The sequence below is a fragment of the Pipistrellus hanaki genome (genome assembly GCF_964339955.1).
Source record: "Pipistrellus hanaki genome assembly, chromosome: 6".
Taxonomy (NCBI): domain Eukaryota; kingdom Metazoa; phylum Chordata; class Mammalia; order Chiroptera; family Vespertilionidae; genus Pipistrellus; species Pipistrellus hanaki.
Window position 1 is genome coordinate 30486841 of NC_140508.1, and position 23222 is coordinate 30510062.

At 39.4% G+C, this 23222-nt stretch overlaps 1 pseudogene across 1 annotated transcript; it reads right to left on the reverse strand.

Moving 5' to 3' along the window:
- Window positions 1-9558: 9558 nt before the first annotated feature.
- Window positions 9559-10845, reverse strand: LOC311624806 (phosphorylated adapter RNA export protein-like; annotated as a pseudogene). Its single transcript has 4 exons — window positions 10687-10845; window positions 10342-10501; window positions 10002-10273; window positions 9559-9928 (listed from the first exon to the last, which is right to left on the reverse strand). The product of its transcript is annotated as a phosphorylated adapter RNA export protein-like (transcript).
- Window positions 10846-23222: the final 12377 nt, after the last annotated feature.

Here is a 23222-nt window from a genome sequence, read left to right on the forward strand (position 1 = left end):
CAGGATTCTCAAGGCCAATTAGGGTACAAAGGACCTATTCAGAGTATGCTGGATTTCCAAAGCTACTCTGAGCATGGGAATCTTAATCAGAATTCAAGGCTAAGATACTATATGCAGCAATCTGCACTGCACAAGCATGCCCTTCTATAACTTTTGTCTAAGAAGTATAAAGTTTACTGACCAGCCAGTATGGGCCTGTACTTTAGGGGGCTGCTCCTATGTAAGACAGGTGTCGCTGCTTGGTGAAGCTGCTCCTCTGTAAGGCAGGCTGCCGCATTATAGGGAAGATGTTACTGACCAGCAGGCTGCTAATGTTAGTCTGTGGCTGCTTAGAGAAGCTATAGCTCTAAAGATGGCTCTTGTATAGCTCCTATGTTGGAGGCTACTATGTAGGAAAGGTGCATTACTACCCAGCCAGTGTGCAGCTACCTCCTGTATGGGACTTTACTTTGAAGAATTGTTTTGTCTAGTGGCTCCTTGTTAGCAATGGCTACATGTCACTGACTTCTACAAAAAAGATTTTCTTTCTCACCCACAACTTCTCATGGCTTCTCCGTCTACCACACAGTGTCCAAGAAGGCCCAGTCCCTGGCAGAGGGGCTCAGACTCGACAGTTGGTATAGTAGAGCAGAGGATAAAGGAGGACCTGAGTTCCCAACAATTAGTACAGTGAGCAGGTTTTAAGGAAGAACTTTCCATTACAATTGATGCTATGAGCAGGATTCAGATGTACGTGCAGGTTCAAAGAGGAAGTACATCCCATAGTTGGAGTATTCCCTACACCTTCTCTCTTCTACTGTTTTTTACTGGAAGTATTTTTCTTTTGTCCAATAGACGTGACTAATGCCACCAATACAATATTAAATGAAAGTGGGCATCCTTTCTTTCTTCCTAATTTTAGTATTTATTAATTTCTTTTTTAAAGTATTTTAAATTTAAAAGTGAGTTAAATGCCTTTTTAGTATCAATATGTTAAATTTTTTTATTCTAAAATCTATTAATCTATGAAAGTATTAAACCATCCTTGCATTTCTGGAATGAATTCTTCTTGATTATGCTACTATTCTCTTGTTGAACTGCTTGGTTCTAATTGCTGTCATTGCATATAAAACTTTAATGTGTATATTTATAAGTGAGATTAATGTGTAATTTTTATGTTCTTGTACAATTTATTCTATGTTTTGGTATCAGTGTTACATTCATTTTATAAAAATAATTTGAAATTTCTTTAACTCTTATGTCCTGGATAGGTTCAAACAGCATTATAATGATCAATCTCTGTAGGGTGAGTAGAATGTTTATATGAAACTATCCAGGCTGGTGTGTATGTTCTATGAGTTGATGGAGGCTTATTCTTCAAATTTTTTCTCTATTTCTTTAACAAAAATGATCTATTTGGTCCTTATGGTCTTTGTGTTTCTTGAGATGGGTTTTAGTGAATTTTTCCCCCCACAAATACTATTTATTTTATCCAGGTTTCACAATTTTTATTTGCATATTTGAATCTACTTGCATAGAATCATGCAAATAGTCTGGTTTTGAAAAAATGTATTCAGTTGCTGCGGTTATTATTTTTGTCCTTTCTTACTTTGTGTTTGTGTTTCCTCCCTTTTTGCTTGATTAACTTATCTACTTGTCAGTCTATTTTACTGTTTTTTTTCTTTTAAGAAAAACTGACTTTCATTTGTTAATTCTACTATTTTTCTAACTTATTAATTTCTGCTTTTACCAATATTAAGTTTTCTTTTACTTTGTTTTGTATTTTTCCCTAATTTTTTTGTCAAATATTTAATGCATTGATTTTTTTTCTTTGTTTGTTTGTTTTACTTAATACAAATATTTAAGGCTAAATTTTTTTCTGTTCTGCCCTGTTTTTGACCCATAGTTCTAGTGTTTATTTTAATTATCATTATTTTCTGGAAATTATGAGTGTCTTAGCTCAAGCTGCTATAACAAAATATCATAAACTGAGTGGCTTATCAACTACAGAACTATATTTCTCACAGTTTTGGAGTGTGGAAATTCGAGGCAAGGTTTGCAGATGGCTGGCCTCTCCTTGTATCCTTACATGGCAGAAAGAGGGTGGGCCAGCTCTCTGGCTTTGTCTTCTAAGGCACTAATCCCATTCATAAGGGGTCCACCTTCCTGGCCTAATTACCTCCCAAAGGCCTCACTTTCAAAAAACATTACATTGGGGATTAGATTTTAACATATGAATTCTGAGAGACCACAAACATTCAGTCCATAGCAACAAATAAACATGAATACCATTGCAACTCCTCTGGATATTTTGCCAAATGCAGACTCTGTCTTAGTAGATTAGGTGCATCTGAGATTCAGCATTTCTAACCAGCCCAAAGGGATGCAGATGCTTTTGTCTGCAGACTACCATTTTCTGCAGGAATCTGTGATTGTTTGATTAGTATGATACCTGAGTAGAGACAACCTTGCTCTGCTGATAAATCTCTTCCCGGTCTTCCCAGTGCTCCCGCAGGCAGGCTGCCAGCCTTATTCTCTTTGGAAGCTACCAAGAAGTATGGATGTTTTTAATCAGTTGACACTGAAATTCCACACTCCCTTCCCAAGCAACGTTCTTGGGCAATTATTTAGACGTTTATCTGAACTTCTCAGAAATTGTCCCCAGATTTAAAAGAAGCTGAGTCATTATCCTTAAAGAGTTGATTTATTCCTTAAAGCCAAGGTGGATTTTAACTAAGGGCCCCCAGTAAGAAAGTGTCAACGTGAGTGAAATGAAGAAAGTGACAGGACATGGCGAACCATACTACCAGCGTGGAATACAAGATGAAAATAACAAGAGGGCGTGGAACGCCCATAAAATATCAAGGAGTTGCTTAACAAGCCAAAGTTAGAGGCACTTTGCAATAAATACTGTTAAAATAAAGTGTGAGCTGGTCCTGCCCTCTGAAGTGCCCATGGAATGTGGAGTGGCTTGACCCCGCTAAAAGAATTCATGTACAGGCATTTGGAATGTGACCCACAATCACTCACTGGAGGATCAGGGGTGAAAGGCCATAGTTCTTCCCCTTCAAGAATGAAGAAACTAGAAGGAAAAACAGACAAGTTAGCACAGAAGACTGAATGAAACCAGTGCTATAAGAAAGGCGATCAGGGCAGACTTCACAGCAGAGGTGGCGCCTGAATTGAAAGATTAAGAATTAGTGAGATATGTACACATATAACACCTTAATAAAAAAATTAAAAATTAAAAAAATAAAATAAATAAAATCTATGGAGAAATATCAAAAATAAAATAAAATAAAATTGGATTGAAAAAAAAAAAGAATTAGTGAGAAAATGGAGCAAGAGGCATTCATAACTGAAGAAAACATTAGTCCAGCCCTAACCAGTTTGGCTGAGTGGATAGAGCATCAGCCTGCGGATTGAAGGGTCCCAGGTTCCATTCCGGTCAAGTAACTTCTTGTCATAGCTATTAAATATGAACAACTTAGCTGCGTAAAAAATTCCTGGGCCACAACTTTCAACCTCTGTGAGCTCCTTTGGTGTTGGTGGGCAGTAGGAAGGCAGCCTGGCATTTGCTTATTTGTGAGTAATCTGATATTTAGGCCTGGAAGTTACAGAATTTTTTTCTCTGAGAGTTAAAAGTGTTTGCCAATAAGTCTTTAATCTGGGTTATTTTCCATTCATATTCCTTAGAGCTCAAGTGAGCCCTTTCCATCTTCAATAATTGGATCTGTCTAAGTTGAGGAAATTTTTTCCCATTAACATATTTCTTTGATTCTAAGTTGATGTCAATTGAAAGGGTATATCGCTGACTAGTTTGGAGGGGTGTGAAATCGCAGGCAAATTATAAAATATAAGATGCATCTTAATTTCAGAAAAATTGCAATAGGGGGAAGAATGAACAACTGATTTTAGCTCTATCTGGTTTGGCCTTTCCTTTAGGATTTCCCTTGCTTGGCATTTCCCTTCACCATCCTTTGTTTCCATTTTTTCCTCTTCTGTTATTTTCACCTCACTGTCTCTTTTCTGTTTTCTAAGATTTTCACACTGTATCACTTAGTCATGTGTATCGTTAAGTAAGCTTTTACTACTTTTAAACATCATCTAAATTCGGCATTTGTAGACTTGTTTAATGAATTTAAATCCTTCTCAATCTTAAACATTTCCACTATTTCCTCCAGGTGTCTTTGCATAATTGTCTATCATCTCTTCATTATTTTTATTCCAATACTCAAAAGCCCGTCTTTATGCAGCTTAGAGAACACCACATAGTTTCCGGCATGTTCTTTAGGATACTGCCAGTGATCATTTTCAGAACTAGGCTTGTCCTCTGCCTCTTCTGGGTATGCTGTTCCTTTTACTCAGTTCTGCTCTACTTCTTTTCTCTATAGGCCTTTCTTTCCCGTTTTCCTGACTGCTTGATTCCATCTTTATTCACAGGCTATTTATTTATTTGCTAGTTCAGTCCTTTCTCAGAATCACAGCTGGGGCAAGATTGATATGTGGGCTCATGGTCAAATTCTCGGTTTTCAGTAGCTTTCTCTCCCACCCCCTGCAGGGCTCCCGCCCCCACAGCGTCTCACCCTCCTACTTCCATCATCTGGTCTCTGGACCTCTGAGGCGATATCTACAAACAATTTACATGCCTCAGAATGCACTGTGCTGGGGCACTTCCTCATTTTGTCAGAAGGGCTCCTACCAATGGACTCAAAGTGATTCCCCAGGAAGTAAAAAATGGCCCCAACAGCTGGCAGCGAGCAGCTAACAGCAAGGCTGAAGCAAAGTGTTCCCAAATGAACATAAACAACATTCAGAGAATATAAACAGAAATCAGGCAAGGCCACTCTGAGACCGTGCCTGAAGTAAGACAGAGACAAGGCTATACCACAACCACAGAAAGAAATATCTTTTTGTGTTTTTTTTCCCTTGCTGTTAGGATCATTGCTGTTTCTTTACCAGTGACAACTCTAACACTGTTTCAATCCTCACACCTATTAAATAAAAATCATCCACACGCCCAAGCATCAAATTGCCTGCACTTTTGGACGGGACTGGCTCCAGGCCTGCTCTCCTCCTCCTGAGATGCCCAATCCAAACGTGGCTCCCAACTTCCTTCGGCCTTCCTAAGAATCACTCAGTACAAATCCTAAAACTATAATAAGGCCTATTCACAAGACGTCCCATGGATCCCACTGTGTGCTCTCTCCCTCGTATCACAGCTAAATAAACCTCCCTCTGTTTGACCACAGGTGTGTTCCCAGTGGTCTTTGGCTGGCGAGCTCCAACAGCCTGAAAGAGAGTCACTTCTTCAGTTGTTAAAAGCAAGCTGGTGTGAGATTTTGAATATTTTGGGTTAATAAGGGCTAATTGCCAGTAATCAACCTCTCCGTAGTTTGGTGTGTTAGGAGAGTATGCCAAGGGTTCGCACATGGTGTTCTCCTCTGAGATGTGGCTCACACATTGGTCATTGCAGAGCTCTGCCCTGTGTGCTGAGAAGCACTCTTTGCTGTCTGTACAGCATCAGGATTGGGAGTGACTAAGAGCAAGGTGGCTCTGCTTTGGAGTCAGCTGGGTTGCCCCTTGGCTGGGGTGCCTCAGCGCTTCTGCTCCTCCTCCTCCCTCCGGTAGACTAGCCAGGCTTGTTCTCACGCCCTCTCTATTCTATTGGCCAAGCGAGTCACAAGACCAGCCCAGTATTCCAAATGGGCGGAGAAGACAATGTTACAGGCAAAAGCCGGGAACACAGGGCAGCCATTAATGGAGGTCATCAGTGCTGTTGTTTGATCTCAAAGTCTCTTCTCTGAAAAATAGAGAAAATAATACCCGCTTCAGAGTTTTGTGATGAGTTAATAGATACAAAATGTTAGGACTAGTGCCTGTAATGGGGGAATAAGGACACAGATGTAACACTGTAATCAAAAAAGAAATAATAATAATAAAAATTAAAAAAAGACTAGTGCCTGGAACCTAGAGGCACTTTACAAATGTTTGATGATTATTATTGTCTTGAATTGGTGGCAGTTTCCTATTAAGAGATTTCTAGCTTTATAGTCATGTATTTCCTTGGTTTTATTTCATTATCTATCTATTTTTGTGGTTGCTTGGTTAACCCAACAGTAGAGAGTGATGCATATTTTTATCAATAATGTTTTGGCCAACTATTTTTCTTAGAGCTTAAGATTAATACACATTTGGACTCATATAAAATCATCCATTTTCTCATTGATAAAAACAAATGTATGTGTAATTTCCCTTGAATTTTCTTGCTCAGTGTCACTGTGTTAGATGTGTTTCCCCTGAACTTGTATTATTTGAGTATCTTCTAACAAAATCTCAGATATGTGTAATAGAATTATTGGATTAAGTGCCTAAAACATACTTCCTATATAATAAAACCCTAATATGCAAATTGACCAAACTAAAGAACAACCAGTCACTATGATGCACACTGACCACCAGGGGGCAGATGCTCAATGCAGGAGCTGCCCTCTGGTGGTCAGTGTGCTCCCACAGGGGGAGTGCTGCTCAGCCAGAAGCTGGGCTCATGGCTGGTGAACGTAGCAGTAGTGGCAGGAGCCTCTCCCACCTCCACTGTAGGCAGGCTATAAGGAGCTAAGGGTCCCAGACTGCAAGGGCCCCAGACTGTGAGAGGGATGTCAGACATCCCCCAAGGGGTCCCAGACTGTAAGAGGGCACAGGTCAGGCTGAGGTGCACCCTCACACAAGTGCACAAATTTTGTGCACTGGGCCTCCAATAGTTTTATAATGTAAAATCTGATGTAAACATAAATGGCAACTCTGGATTTTTTCCTTCCTCTCTAATGCTTCGTGTTCTCTTCTCCACTGGCAAGTGGAATTGGGAGGAATAGATTGTCCAAGGGGTCTGTGAAAGACACCCCTTAAAATTGAACATTGCAAAACCGATGTGAGTATACAATAGCTCTGGGCCCATTAGTTGGTATAAATAAGTTTTGGTCAAAAAACATGAAAGCCCTGCATTAAGAGCAACCTCAAATGTAATGCTCACTGTGCCACACTGCCCATTTACTTGCTGTTTTTCATAATGTGCGGCAAATGCTGCTAGCACAGACTTTCATACAGAGTGCAAGCCAGCAATCATACAGAGACCCAAACACCTTTGAGATCTTTCGTCTGTCTCTGTGACTTGCTTGCATTTCACAGAGCTTTGTCAGCTCCTGCCTGCTTTTCCATACGCACCTCCTGTGATGCTCATCAGGGATGGCAGAGCTATCAACAGACACACCAGACAGAACGCCATGGCCAAGGTCAGGCAGTAGTACATTTTAGTACTCCAACTCAGACCCAGCCTCTAACTCCAGGCCTGCACAATGCCCATACATTCTATTCTCTCTTTTTTGAAAACTTAGAAAAGGAAGAAAAAGAAAAACAAGCAGAGCACGGACATCAACAGCAGACCGTTTTTAACGATAAAAACCACTATTTGAGGACTGTTGAGATGCAAATATTAAACCTCTTAAAACAAGCCACTTAGAATGACTATGTGGGAAGTAAAAAAAAAAAAAACTTTTAAATTGGGTTTCAAATAGAGTGTTTTTCTCCATCCTTATATAACTGCAAAAATGACTGGACACTTTGGACATTTTTTCAATCTTTCTCAAATGAAATCACCTTTGGTAGAGAACCAAGCATGGAAATTTTCAGCTCCAAAGAATGACTCTGTAAAAATCATGGAGGGATTTAGAAAAAGTGATGGGAAGAAAATATGCATGTAGCCAGAGGTAGCAGCACTGGTTGGTCTGAGGTGATTGGGGAAAGGGCTGTTTTAAACCAATACACTTCTATATTATGAAGCATAGTGCATTATTGTTTTGCCTGGAAATTCATCAACATTTTTATTGTTAACTTTTAAATAATGCAGTGCAAGTATGTTTAGGAGAATAGTTCAATTAATTTGAGAACCAACCACAATTTCATGTTTAATATTTTTGTCATTCAATGGAAAAGAAATATGAGTGGTAGAATTCCAGAGATCTGGCATTGTTTAAGAAATATTTTTAATATATCTGATAGAAATATTCAGGTCTACTTTATATTTCCTAAAATGATTAGCCGAGTTCTAAAAATTGAGTTTCTTTTAAAAAATTAAAAAATAGTGATAAAAATAGGAAATAAAAACTGCATATGGCCAACCACCAGAAATAACCAGTGTTACTATTTGCTTTTATCCTTAGTATCTGTGAGTGTGTGTGTGTGTTCAAATGTAAGTTTATTCTTACAAAAATGGAATTTACTTCACAAATTGCTTTATAACTTTCTTTTCACTTAATAATATGTTGCCTGTTTTAAGATTTTGGGTTCCAAATAAACCCAAGTCCCAACACTATGTAGTTTTCCCCACAACCATGGATGTCAACTTTTATACTCTTTGATGAACTCAATTGATCATGTTATTTGGCTACACTGATCTCTCTGTCTATCATTCCACCAGGAGCAAAGTACTTGAATTACTGAATTTTTAGGTTTATCTTAATTTTTAGAAAAAATAAAATCTTCATAAATCTTACTGTTTCTTGGCTATTCTTTTCTGATATTTTTCTAACAAACTTTTAGATCATTTTATTGAGGTCAAAAGAAAGTTTTTTTTTTTTATTGGAGAGATGTTAAATACAAGGGGATTTGGGGGAGAACTGGCATCTTTACAACATTATCCTCTCAGTCCCACATTACATAGCCCTTCATTTATTAAATGCTTCTTTTTTATCCCTTGGTAGTTTTCAGTATTTATATATATATATTTGGACATATTTAATCTGGATTATTTAGCATTCTGCTTCTTGTTAAAATGAAATGTTTTTATTATATTTTCTTTGATGTTTAAGTAACATATGTGTGTATTTTTAGAAGAATATAAGAAAACTTGGGCAGTGGAGGGAAAAGGGGAAACAAGAGGACATCTGTAATACTCTCAATAATAAAGATTTTTAAAAGAAAGATACTTTTACAACATAGGCTATTTTATTTTTATTTTTAATGTTATGAATGAATACACCTTAGAAAAACTTCTGCTATATATTTACTCCTGGGCAAACAAATAAGAGCAAAGAGCCATTAATATAAACCTCTTTGAATTTTAATCACTATCCTTCAAATAGCCTGAGTTCTGAGAACACAAACTAAACTTGGGTGCATCTGTAAAAAAATAAGACTACTTATGTGTCTTATTAGGATCTTCTAATGGAATGTTTTGAAACCGGTCATAATTCACTGCAAACATAAATCAGAAAAAAGAAAACAAACTTTTGAATAGCATGTTATAATGACCTGGGCAAATCTGATTATCAACTACTTGCAACAGATTGAGAAATTAAATCCTCTGCTATATACTTTTAAGTGTCTTGTCAGTGTTGAGAAAATTCTAAACGTTTCTATTAGTGGCATTAATCTCTCCACATACGTGTTCAATTTTATTTAAAACAAGAAAACAGGTCTTTCTCTCCAGATTTTCATGTTTATCAGTGCAACGTAAAATGAAGCAACTCAGCAGAAATGATTTATTACAATATTATTTTAGAAAGGTTTATTCCTCCAAATGAACTAGAAAATGCCCAAATCATGAGAATGACCAACCTCAATGGCCTCCTCTCCATCCAGCTCTGTGTCTCCATGTGCTTCCTGGGATTCATCAAGAGGGGCCAAGGGGTCATTTGCAAGTGTTTCTCATAATGTATCATCATCTTCTTGAAAATTTAGACTTTTAACAGCTTATTTCAACTTTCCCCCCAAAGGCTATGTTTTCTTCCTAGCAGTTTTTTAATTTTCATATTCCTTTCAATTTTCAATGTTAAAAATGGCCTTTCTTAATTTGTTCCTCACTCATACCAGGAGTGCTTTTCGGGAGATTCAGGAGAACTCCACCTGCTGTTCTTCTTCCACTGCCATTCTGGAGAGCTGAGAGAAATGAGATCTGCAGAGCCATTCTGTGGGATCTGGCCCTGCCAGAGGCAGGCTCTTGCTGCCATTCATTATAAAAAGGCCACCGGTTGTTCAACTTCAGCAGTTTCCATCAGAAGTTGCCTTTTTGTTCCCGATTATACTCACTACTTGGGCTATCAGATCTTCCTTTGGTTCCTGCAACCTGAAAGTAATTTCATCAGCCACTTTCTCCTGAGAATCCTCCTCTGGGATCTCACAGCAACCTTCATAGTTCTTTTCTAATCTGTCCCCTACTCTGTCTTTGCCAGGTTCTTTCCATGTGAGATGACCTTGTTCATTTTCCTCTTCCTTTTTAGCCTGTTTTTTTTGTTTGTTTGTTTGTTTGATTGTTTTTTGTGTTTGTTTGTTTGATTGATTGTTTGTTTGTTTGTTTTGCCATTTCACATATATTCATCTAGCTCTTTGTCCAATTCTTTTGTATGTTCTTAAGACACCCACTTAAATTTCTGAGCAAATAATTGTAGGTCTCAGATTGTCTGCTTTTGTCAATAGTGCCTTCCATTTCCAGGATACCAAGTTCAGAGGCCACTTCATTTTGATTCTGCTATGATCTTGCCTCCAGCGACAGGTGACAGGTAGTTTCTGGCTTCTCTGGCCAAACTGAAAAGGCTCTGGTTTGGGTAGGGGGTTAAAATATTTTTGTTGCCTGCATTTCCAGAGCGTCATCATCATCTGAATTAAAAACAAAACAACAACAACAAAAAAAACCTCTCTTCACTTGATCCATACCTTTAACAGGCATGGAATGTGATACTGGCGCACAGGCTGCTCTCCACCTAGTGCTTTCGGCACCTGCAGAGCCTGTGGCTGGGTACCACCATCACTTGGGAATCCACGTCCGAATGCTGTCCATCTTCCACATAGTCTGCCTCCTGCCTCCTGCATCATGTTTCTGCGAGCAGCAAGTTGGGCTGGACAATTTTAAATATTTTGAAATATAGTGTTTTGTTTCTCCCATTCCAGTTGTTATACTTTTAATTTACGTTTCTTGAGTTAGTTCAAGGGCTAAGACTTCCAGTACAATATTGAATACCAGGGAAGAGATATGACATTCTTGTTTTGCCATTTTATAGATGCTTTTTTAAAATCAGGTTAGGCAAGTGCCTAGTTTGCTTAGCGTTTTTAATAACGAATAGATTTGTAATTTTATCAAATGCTTTTCTTGCATCTATTGAGATGATCACATGGTGTTTATCGTTTAATTTGCTAAGGGATTTTCTAATGTTAAATCTTCTTGTATTCTTGGGGTAACACCAAGTTGGTCATAATATTGCTTTGAATTTGGCTTGACGAGTTTTTGTTTAGGATTTTGCAAATAAGTTCATTTGAAATTAGTCAATAATGCTCCTTTTTAACAGTGTTTGCCTGGTTTTGGTGTCAAAGTTATAGTCACATCATAAAATTAATTTGGAAGTGTTCCCTACTTTTATATTATCTGAAAGAGTTTGGAAGAAGATTGGAACTATCTATTACTTGAATGCTTACTAAAACTCAACTTTAAAAGCATCAGTCTGGTATATTCTTTTGTTTGTTTATTTGTTTGTTTGTTAATTCTCATCCAAAGATATTTTTCCTTTTTTTTTTTTAAGAGGGTGGAAGAGAGAGGGAAAGAGAGAAACATCAATGTGAGAGAAACATATTGATTAGTTGCCTCCTGCACACGCCCCAACCAGGGAAGGAGTCTGCAACCAAGGTTTGTGCCCTTGACCAGAATCGAACCCAGGACCCTTTGGTCTGCAGGCTAATGTCCTAGCCACAGAGTACAAACCAGCTAGGGCAGAGTATAGTATATTCTTGAAGGAAAATTTTAAACTGCTAATTTGGTTTTTTTCAAGAGTTAGTTATAGAATGCTTTCTATTTCCTCTATAGTCCATTTTATTAAGTGGTATTTTAAAAGGAATTTATCTGTTTCATATCTGTTTTTAAATTTATTATTTAAAGAATTACTCCTAACAAACTGTTTCTATATTTTAAATTTTTCCTATATCTGTAGTTTTCCCTTTTATTTCTATTATTTAATTTGTTCTTTGCCACAAGTTTGACTATTAATATTTTCAAAGAACCAACTTTTAGTTTTGTTAATGTTCTCTCTTGTATATTTTTTAGATAATGAATTTCTATTTTTATACCAATTGTTTCCTTCCTTCTGCTTCTTTGGATTTATTTTGCTGTTCTTTCTAATTCTTACATTGCATGCTAAGTTAATGAAGTTCTAGCTTTTTTCATTGTCTAATATAAGCATTTAAAATATTGACTTTCATTAAGTTGTAACTACAAATTTTAATGTGTGATTTTTTTTTTGTTTTAGTTTAATTTTTAAAAAATCTTTTCTAATTACTGTTATGGTTTCTTCTTTGTTCTATACATTGTTTGCATATTTCATTTAGAGACACTTAAAACTATGTAAACACCAGAGGATGAAAGAGGAGGCACACACTGAGTTCTAAACACAGAACCGGATGCTTTGTCAGGACAACAGACCCAGGGCTTGATACCCAGTGAGTGAGACCAAGGGACATAGTGACGCCGAGAGGGAGGAAGGGCAGAAACAGAAGATTGATGTCTAAAATACGATGATTAAGTTGTATGCCAATCCTGTCCCCTTACTTATAAAGAAAAATAATAATAACAACAGCCAAGTGTTTTTCATATGGATCCTTTAGCAGTGGGAATCCTTACTCTGTTTTTACAGGTGAGGAAAAACCATGCTTTAAAACATCGTGTGATTATTATTGTGTAGTAAAAAAATGTAACACTGATCGGAGAGACGTTCAGACGTTCGGACTTGGCTCTACATTAGAGCGAAAATAGTTTTTTCACCAAATGGGGGTAGAACAACTTGGCATCTACATGCAGGAAAATAAATAACTAAATCTAGACACAGACCTTACACCCTTCACAAAATTAACTCAAAATGATCACAGACCTAACTGTAAAATGTAAAATTATAAAATTCCTAGAAAATAACAAAGGATAAAATCTAGATGATTTTGGCAAGAATGTTTTCAAGGCACTGTCCATGAAAGAAACAACTGATAAGCTGGATTTCATTAAAATTAAATTTTTGTGCTCTGCAAAGCATACTGTCATGAGAATAAGGAGATAAGCCACAGGCTAGGGGGAAATATTTGCAAATGACATATCTGATAACGTACTGTTACCCAAAATATACAAAGAACTTTTAAAACTCAACAATTTAAAAACAAACAACTCAAAAAAAAATGGCCAACATTAACAGGCATCTCACCAAAGAAGATATACAGATGGCAAATAAGCATATGAAACGATGCTCCACATTATATGCCATCAGGGAAATGCAAGTACCAACAACCATGAGGTATCACTGTACACCTAAGAGAATGGCCAAAGTCTACAGCACCAGCACCCAGCGCCGGGGAGGCGGTGACGCAGCAGGCGCTCTCAGTCACGCTGGAGGGGACGCAGGATCGTACAGCCACATTGGAGGACAGTTTGGCAGTTTCCTACACAACAAAACGTTCTTCCCATAGGATCCAGCAGTCATGCTCCTTGGTGTTTACCCAGAGAAGATGAAAAATTAAGCCCACACCAAAAAACTTCCCGCAGATGTGTATACAGCTTTATTCATAACCATCCGAACGTGGCAGCAACCGAGATGCCCTTCAGTGGGTGAATGGACGAACTGCGGCACATCCAGACAAGGGAATATCATTGGAGCTGAAAAGAAATGAGCGATCCGGCCATGAAAAGACATGGGAGGAACTTAAATGTATATTACTGAGTGACAGGAGCTTATCTGAAAAGGCCATGTACTGTCTGGTTACAATGGATGTTCTGGGAAAAACAGAACTATGGAGACAGTAAAAAGATCAGTGGTTGCCAGCGATTATAGAGAAGGATGAATAAGCAGAACATGGAGAATTGTTAAGGCAGTAAAACTACTTTAGGACACCATAATGATGGACACGTGTGATGACACATTTGTCAAAACCATAGAATGTACAACACCAAGAGTGGAACCTAAGGTAAACTAAGGACCCTGAGTGACAATAATGTGTCACTGTATGTTCATCATTAATGTAGGAAATACACAAGCACTTATCTGGTACAGGATTTTGATAGTTGGGGAGACTGTGAGTATGTGGGGGCAGAAGTTATATGGGAAGTCTCTGTATCTTCCACTCAATTGTGCTGTGCTGTGAACCTAAAACAGCTCTAAAAAATAAAGTCTATTAAACACACACACACACACACACACACACCACACACACACACACACACACACACACACACACACACACGACAGACCTCCTTTTAAGATCTGTCTCTCCGAGGCCTGTCCCTCCTGAGACCCCAAAAGAAGCAACCTTTAAACTTAAATGAAGAAGTCAATTGTCTCTGGATGGATCTCCCCGAACAACAACACCAAAAAGCCTTTCTTGGCCTCTTTTATGGTCCTGAAAACCTTGCATGTGAGCTTCCGCACGCTACACAACATCTGACGGGATGCAAAGGCCCCAGGAAGGGAGCCTCAGGGTCATGAGATTGTCTGTCTCTTCTGAGAGCACGAAGGAGGGAGAGACACAGATCTAAAAGGGGGCCTCAGACCCAGGATTCACAACACTCAGCACGGAAAACCTTTGACTCGCCAAGGCTAATTCTCTAGGACTCGGCTTGCCACTGCTCCCAGATACGGCCCTGATCTCCAGGGCTCAGATCTGCACATTTACATTGGCTTTCTGTGGAAATGCTGCATTCTTATGGGGCGGCTGTAGGCAGCACGCCATCCTGTGCAGGGTCAAGTTTGGAAAATGCACAATGTTTTTGTGATTTTTAAAGCCACCCTCCATAAGGGCTGTCTACTCTGCTCACGTGAATCTAGTTCCAAACAGGAATCCTCCCCACCCAACTCCTCTGCACTGTGAGGCCGCGGGCTGTCATTCTCAGTGAGAAGGCTGGGAAAAGTTACGAAAGTCACTGGCGGGCAGAGGGGTCATTGGTGAGGGAGAAAAAGACAAATTAGAGAGGAAATGGGTCTTTTTTGCTGTAAATCCCATTGGAAGGGATTTGAGGACCAAATCCAGAACCCCGTGGAGCTCATTCCTTGTGCACTGTGGTGGGACCAGCTGCCACCCCCAGCCTTCCACTTGAGTTGGCCCACAGACTTGTTTGTTCTGGCTCAGAACCTCCAGTCCATTTTGTCAGCCGCCCCCAAGTCTGAACTGGCAGAGTGTGGGCACGAGTTCTATCTTTGGAAGTTCTTCCCCTCTCTCTCTCTCTCTCTCACCGCTAAAAATAAACCATCCCAGCTATCCAATGTGTTTGCAACAGACCCTCCCAGTGACCCCACTCCTACAACCAAGGAATATAAAGATGAACTATTGAGTGGGACATGGCTCTCCGGCCACTGACTCATTCTCTCCCACAACTCTCTGCTCTCTGTTTAAGACTTCTTGGAGACATTTGATTTCAGGGAAAAGTTATGAGGTTATTAAGCCATGTGCGGTGTGAAATGACAAAGATGGCCCTTAGTTGCCACCTAGAATTTGGGGTTCAAAAATATGAGTAACTGGGGAGGAATAAAAGCCAGAATTAGAGGGGGAAAGCAGGGCAGTCTTTTCCCTAGAAACGGGGGACCGGGGGCATTATAAAAGGGACGGAAATAAAGGAAATCAATTCACTGTGACCTTGACTCATGCTCATGAGTGATGACTTCTTCCTGTGGTCAACTGTCCTAAGAATTACTGGAGTGGATGTGATTCATTTCTGCAAACTTGTCTAACCTGAGGTTTTAATTTTAGACCAGGGATCCAAGTTAAATATTTCATGTGAACAGACCAAAAATAGAAGATGAAGAAAAATGAAGAAGAAGAAAAAATAAAAGAAAACCCTTTATTAGACAAATTACAATGCATATTCAACCAACATTCATGGGATGCCAAAGGTAAACCATGCTCCAGAGAGTGCCACGTCCACCAATAGCCCCCACCCACCATGCCATTCAAACTCATGCCATCTTGGGTTCCTTATGCTCTGCAAGGAGACTACTGGTTCACTTACTAGTATACATACAACGTTTCCAGAATGGGATTACCTTTCGTAAAAGGTCTTTGGCCTAATTCCAAAGGAAGGAATTTGTCAAGGTGATATAGCCCAGGTGGGTTGGGTAAGAGAGATAGCCTGCATGTGCTTATCTGTAAGTCCTACCTGGAAAGTGCTGTGGAGCCTGTTTTAGCCCATCTCTCTGGGAGAGCTTGCTCAAGATCCTGTCTTCTATGACGTGATAGTATTCTCCTCTGTTGTCCTGCCCACTTCCCACAAGGAGGTAGTTGGGCTCTTGGGTTCTAAAACCATCGTCTTTCCTCCTCCTACTCCTGACTCCAAGAGCAGCTCACAGTGTGGTTTGGGAAGCTCTGGCACCCCATGGGGTAAGGATGGACCCACCTTTGCCTTTCTCCAAACCCTCTGTTTCCATGCTCACACTGGGGCATCCCTGGAGGAATGACAACTCCCCATAGTCTCTTCATAATGGGGAGAGAATGAGATCTGGAGTCTGGCCTGCCAGAGCCTCCTTACAGTTCCAGAGGATCTAGTCCTAACTGCTAGGACTTGATGAACAAGCTTTATTTATTTTTTTCTTTTCTAAAATTCTATGTTGTAACCTTAGGACTTGATGCTAAGTCCAGCCTAATTTGATCTTGCTGAGCTTTCCGTTGGGGGCATTGTGATGGGCCATAGCCTCCAGGAGAGAGCAACCCCTCACTTCTCCTTGCCAGCCCAGGGACAAGAAAGCCCAAATGCTGGGAAGTGCCATTTCCACCCTGGTACCAGGTTACTTCCTGAGCCTAAAAGGCTCCATTGGAAGCAGCTGCTGCTCAGCCCCCAGAGCAAAATGCAGCAAGGTTCCTGCAAACTGAATAATGTTATGGGCCAGACAGGTTTCTCAGCGACTATTTTTACCCACTCACTCACTTGGGGTTTTAGACAAATTTCAAGGTCAAGCCAATTCTCTTGTAGCCTATAAAACCCACTGAAATTCAGGTCCTACTTATAGTGTGGCTCAAGCCGATAAAGCACAATTGTTTATTAAACCCACATGAATGTCCCCATACCTGAGGGAGGCCAGTGAGCAGGAAACACAAAGGGCAGAGATAGTTTGGTTGAAAGTCAATTGGAGGTTCTATTACATTCATTCAACAAATAAGAAACACAAGAATTATCTCTGAGCCCTTAATATTTTCAATTCTCCACATCTATTCTCTGACTCCACTCTACTGATTTAACTTCCTAAAATTCATTCTAATAAGTAGTACATGGAGATGTTTAAACATTTATTGGATTTTCAAATATAGCACAGTTACCTCATCATAAACTAAAAAAAAAAAAACACCTCATATCCCCAACCAGAAAAGGTACAAAATAACATTTTCAAGATGATATTATGTCATTTCTTTCTAAATGTAAAGAAGAGATCAAACCTACAAAAAGAAACATTCAAAGTTGCATCCTAAATACAAAAACAAAATCACACAATTACCAAGAAGATAATAAAACCAGATACAAAGTTATTCATAAATATGATGCTCATAAAGGGAGTAAAATGAGGCTTTCCTAAGTGTCATCTTGGGTATCACTTTGGTTTATAATGCAAGAGGTGTATTTCTCTCACCTGTGTGTGTGCCACCAGCTGACATTTGTTTTTATGTTGGGATCAAAGTAACTGGGCACACACAGAGCATAAATATGCTCCAGTGTTTTTTAAAAATATGTTTTTATTGATTTCAGAGAGCTGAAGGGAAAAGAGGGAAAAGTAGAGAGAATCCTCTATTGGCTGGCTTCTTAGCACACATCCTATGCATGAGGCCTGACCAGGACCTCCTGGTTCATGGTAGATGCTCAACTACTGAGCAACACTGGCCAAGCTAAACCTACTTCTTGAAAGCACATTAAATAATATTTCACTTATTTTATCCTTGAAAACACAGGCGATGAGATAAAAGATTTTCCATATAGTAAATGATTATTTTGCAAGCCACGATATTAACTAGAATCAATCAACTGTGTAGCAAGACAAGGCATGGCCACACAAAGAATGGCCTTGAATGGTTGGCCTGACTGAGTGGTGAGTTAGGACCTCCTTGTATGTACTCCCATGAGTCCCAAGCATATCTCTATCATTGCGCTAATCACACGAAATTAGAATTCTGTGTGTCTGTTCCTTTATTAGAAGTTGAGCTTTTAGAGGTTGGTTCATTGCATGCCACATAGTAGGTGCTCAATAATAATTGCTGAATGAATGAACAAGGGCATCAATCAATCAGGGCACAGGGAATTAAAAGCAATATTTGCTTATTTCCTCAGAAGCTGAAAACTGGAGGCATTTTTCACACTTCCCTAGGTAACATGTCTCATGTCATTCCCTATCTCCCAAAGAGAATTTAAATCACAACACGTTGCGGGAAAGCTGATGATCAAAGTGAGCAGCCTCTTGTCTGGACACAAATAATTCACAAGAAACGGAGCTGTGGCAGGCAGCTCCCATCCTGAATAAGGCGCCTGTGAAAAGGGTAGGCAGATCCTGGGGGGACGCTTCCCTCTCAGCCCCTAAACCTGCTTCTGAGCAGAGTTCTAGATCAAAAGAAGGAGGGATGCAGTCTGAGTTCAATGTTATTACCAGCATTACACCTGCCAGTTCTATCCACACCTCAGAAGCCACCTCTTCAGGAGGTGGTTTCCCTTATCTCTCTAGTTACCCTTCCTTCCCATTCACATTCATGTTATGTGCTGGCACCATGGAAAGCATTCAATACTATAAATGGGGTATAATTGGGCCATAATATTTTTACCACTTGCTACTGTCTAAGAAATATTTTTTTTTAATTGCTTTGTGTGGGGTCAGTCCCATTGAAAGAATGGGTTTTTCTTTTCCTCCCCACTGTGCCTGGCATGGGGCAGGTATCTTGGGTTGGGTTCTCCAGAAGTGTTTCCCTGAGATGGTGGTACGTGAGCCAGCATCTTACTAAGGAAGCAGCCCCAGTACCCCTTCTTTTGTGTTCATCTGTGGCCGCATGATTGGCTAGGCCTACAGTCTCTCAAAAACCTCAGTCTCAGACTAGATTTGGGCCATATGTTTCTAGATCTTGAGCATTTTGCCTGGGAGTCATCACTTCCCTCCATCATTTAATAGACACAAAACATTTATAGCCAGAAAGAGCCCAGGACACCGCATAATGGACCAGCCCCTCATTTTATGAGTGATGGACATTCGGTAAAGCCACATCTACTCTGAGGCATTTTGATGTGGTTCAAAGAATGGACTATTACACTTTCATATTAAGAAAACTTTTCCCAATAACACAGTCCACTATAGATGCCCTCCTGATGGCCTGGGGCACATCCGGGACAATAGGAACAAGCAGGCATGGCTCAGGGAGGTCTGCAGTGAACAAAGTTCCATGTGCTGTTGGGACATTTTCCTGAAGAAGCTTTATGGTTTTAGTTTTTACATTTTAGGTCTATAATTAATCTGGAATTAATTTTTGCATAAGGTCTGAGGTAGAATTTGATGTCTTTTTCCATATACCTGTCCAGTTGTTCAAGGACTGTTTATTGAAAAGACTTTCCATTTACCATTGAATTGATTTCCTGTCTTTGTTGAAAATTAAATCTATACTAATAAAAGGATAATATGCTAATTAGACCTGGAGACCTTCCGGACATCCTTCTGGACAAAGCATGGTGGTAGGGCCAAGGCAGAGGCTATTAGGGGCCATCAGGCCAGGAGGGGAGGGAAGTTGGGGGTGATTAGGCCAGCGGGGGAGGGGTGGCATTTGGGGGAGAGCAGGCTGGCAGTAGGAGGCAGTTGGGGACAAGCAGGCCAGGAGGCAGAGTGGTTAGGGGCAATCAGGTAAGCAGGCAGGTGAGCAGTTAGGAGCCAGCAGTCCAAATTTTAAGAGGGATGTCCAACATCCCCCAAGGGGTCCAGATTGGAGAGGGTGCAGGCTGGGCTGAAGGACACCCCTCCATGCATGAATTTTGTGCACCGGGCCACTAGTAACTACATAAGCAAGAGTCTATTTCTGAGCTCTTTCTTCCATTCCATAGATCACTTTGTCAATCCTTTTGTCAGTAGCACCCAGTCTTGATTATTATAGCTTCATAGTTAGTCATGAAGTTGTGTAGGGTAAGTTCTTCCCTTTGTTTCTCTCTTTCAAGATTGCTTTGATGTTCTAGGCCCTTTAAATTTCCATTTCCATTTTAAAATCAGCTTGAAAGAAAAAATAACCCTACTGGGATTATAACTGAATGATGCACCATTTCTGTAAGCATGTCAAGCTCCTACTCTTAATTTTCAGCCACACATTTAGTTAATGGTGAACTTGAGACCTAAAGGAAGTCATGTGACTTGCCTGGGGACACCAGTTACGTCTGGATAGCAGTGGTTCCATGTATCCCAACCCCCAACCTTTTTACTTGATTCCTCCTAGCACTTTGTCCAACAAATACACAGCATTGTCTAACATGTGGACCAACACCCGTGGGGATAAAAAAACTGTACCTGACAAAAGCCTCAGTCAGATCCACCTTTTCTACTCACTGAATTGCTTTCCTATTGGGAAAAAACTATCATTAGTTTTCAAAATGACAATGTCTTATCTTGTCTCCATGGTAACCCATCTTCCGAAGGCATCTTGACTAGCCTTTTTCTTGAAATAGCTTTTCTTTCAAACTTTCCAGGACTGAAAAGCAGAGCCTGGCTGCTCATTCTGAAGTCCACTGGAAGATGTCAGCACACGAGAGAACAAGGGGTTATATCCTAGGATTTCACTTACAAGGGGACCTGTTTGGGAGAGGAGAGTATCTTGGACACTCCAAGGAGGCTGGGGACAGCTAGGGTTAACCTCTCGGAATTTTGAATGTAGGCTGAATGCTGATGTGCATTTGTTTAAACTCTTAATTCTTGCCCTCAAGGACCATTCGGTCTACTTAAATAATTAGGACAAAAAAGCAAGCAAGCCAAATTGTCATATGGAGACATGTTCCTTCCTGCAGGAAATCCCAGAGCCTTTGATAGGTAGATCTATCTGCCTTGTGGCTCCCAATAAAGAACATGGCATGTAGAATTTCCCAAACTTAACTGACCATAGAACTGATTTAATAGAATGTTATTGCTTGTATTATTCTTTTTCAGGAACCTTGACATCCCTGAGTGACAGAGAGTCATCTCTTTTAATAAATTCCATAGGCTGAAATTTATATTTCATTATAAATTGTTTATATTCATTAAATAATCTTTATTAATACGTTGGAACAACTCACAATATTACCTCCACTCAGTTCTACCCCAAAGGCCCACAGTGACCCTTAATTGGTGTGTATTTTGATAATATTGTCCTACAGGCCTGTGTCCCTTAACATCAAACATTTAGTTGAAGACATATAATAATAGTATATCAAACATGTCCTAGATGTTTAGACAACTGCCTTATATCCTAGCTAGAAGTAATGTAGGCTAGTGCAGAAATTAGATCATGAAGGATGAGAGAGGCCCTTTCCAAAGGTCCCAGGGGCAGTGTGTTTGGGAGATCATACGGGTATCTACTGAGGAAGACCTAAGAGACCTCAAGGTTGAGCCCAAGAGGACATATATCCATTTTACATGATCTAGAAGCTAGAAGAAGAGAACTTTTCTTTTTGGTGTTGATTTTATAAGTTCTTTATAAAGTTTGGATATTAACCTCTTACCAGATGTATCATTGGTGAATATCTTCTCCCATTCAGTGGATTGCATATTCATTTTATTGATGCTTTCCTTTGCTGTGCAAAAGCATTTTAGTTTGATGTAGTCTCATTTGCTTATTTTTTCTTTTGTTTCCCTTGCCTGAGGCGATATATAAAAAGACTCAAACAAAACAAAACATTACTACTAGAAATGCCTGAGATTTTACTGCCTATGCATTCTTCTAGAATTTTTATGGTTTCAAGTCTAATATTTAAATCTTTAATCCATTTTGAATTTATTCTTGTGTATGGTATAAGAAGGTGGTCTAGTTTCTTTCCTTTTTATTTTATTTTATGTGTCTATCCAATTTTCCCAACACCATTTATTGGATAGACTATCTTTACCACATTGTATATTCTTGCCTCCTTTGTCAAATATTAATTGACTGTAAAGGCATGAATTTATTTCTTGGCTCTCTATACTGTTCCATTTATCTCAATGTCTGTTTTTATGCTAGTACCATGCTGCCTTTATTACTATGACCTTGTAATATAGTTTGATATTAGGTAGCATGATTCCTGAAACTTTGTTCTTCTTTCTCAAGAATGCTGTAGCTACTTGGGGTCTTTTATGATTCCACATAAATTTTGGGGGTACTTACTCTATTCTGTGATACACCATTGGTATTTTGATAGGAATTGAATCTATAGATTGCTTTGGGTAAACATTTTAATGATGTTAATTCTTCCCATCCATGACCAAGGTATATGTTTCCACTTATTTGTATCTTCTTCAATTTATTTTTTCAGTATCTTATAATTTTTCAAGTACAGGTGTCTTACATCCTTGGTTAATTTTTTTCCTAGGCATTTTTAAATACAATTGTAAATGGGATTGTTTTCTTAGTTTCCCTTTCTGATAAATCATTATTGGTGTATAAAGATGCAACTGATTTCTGGATATGTATTTTATATCCTGCTACTTCACTGAATTCATGTATCAGTTCTAGTAGTTTTTGTGTGGGGAGGGGTTGACATAATTTTTAGGGTTGTCTATATACAGTATCATGTCATCTTCCCTAAATTTGTTTTGAAGCCTGCATACCCCCACCATTGAACTTTTAAGAAAATTCAGTTGAAACCCCTGTCAAGTAAGTGGTAAAAAACAAAACAAAACAAAACAAAACTTTATATAGCAAGAATAACTGATCCTCAAATTTTATTTGATGCCTAAAAGGAAAATTAAACTTGCTAAGTTAGAAATATCCTCAGAGGCAGTGGAACTCTCTGGAGTCCCCATCTGTTCACCCCAGCAGCTTTGTTTGAAACTGCCCACAGCTCTACTGCACTGGCTGGGCCCTGGCCCCTGGGCTTTCCCTCTGGTGCCAGGACGCTCCCCATTGGTGTTCGTTCCAGTGGGGAACAAGTGGGAAACCCAAGTCTCTAATTCCACTTGACAATTTATCAGTATATTGAGGCCTTTCTTTGGGAACTACTCCTGGTCTACAAAAATGGTGTCCAAATCTATTAATTCTCTGTAGACCAGAACATGCTGTCTGGGTTC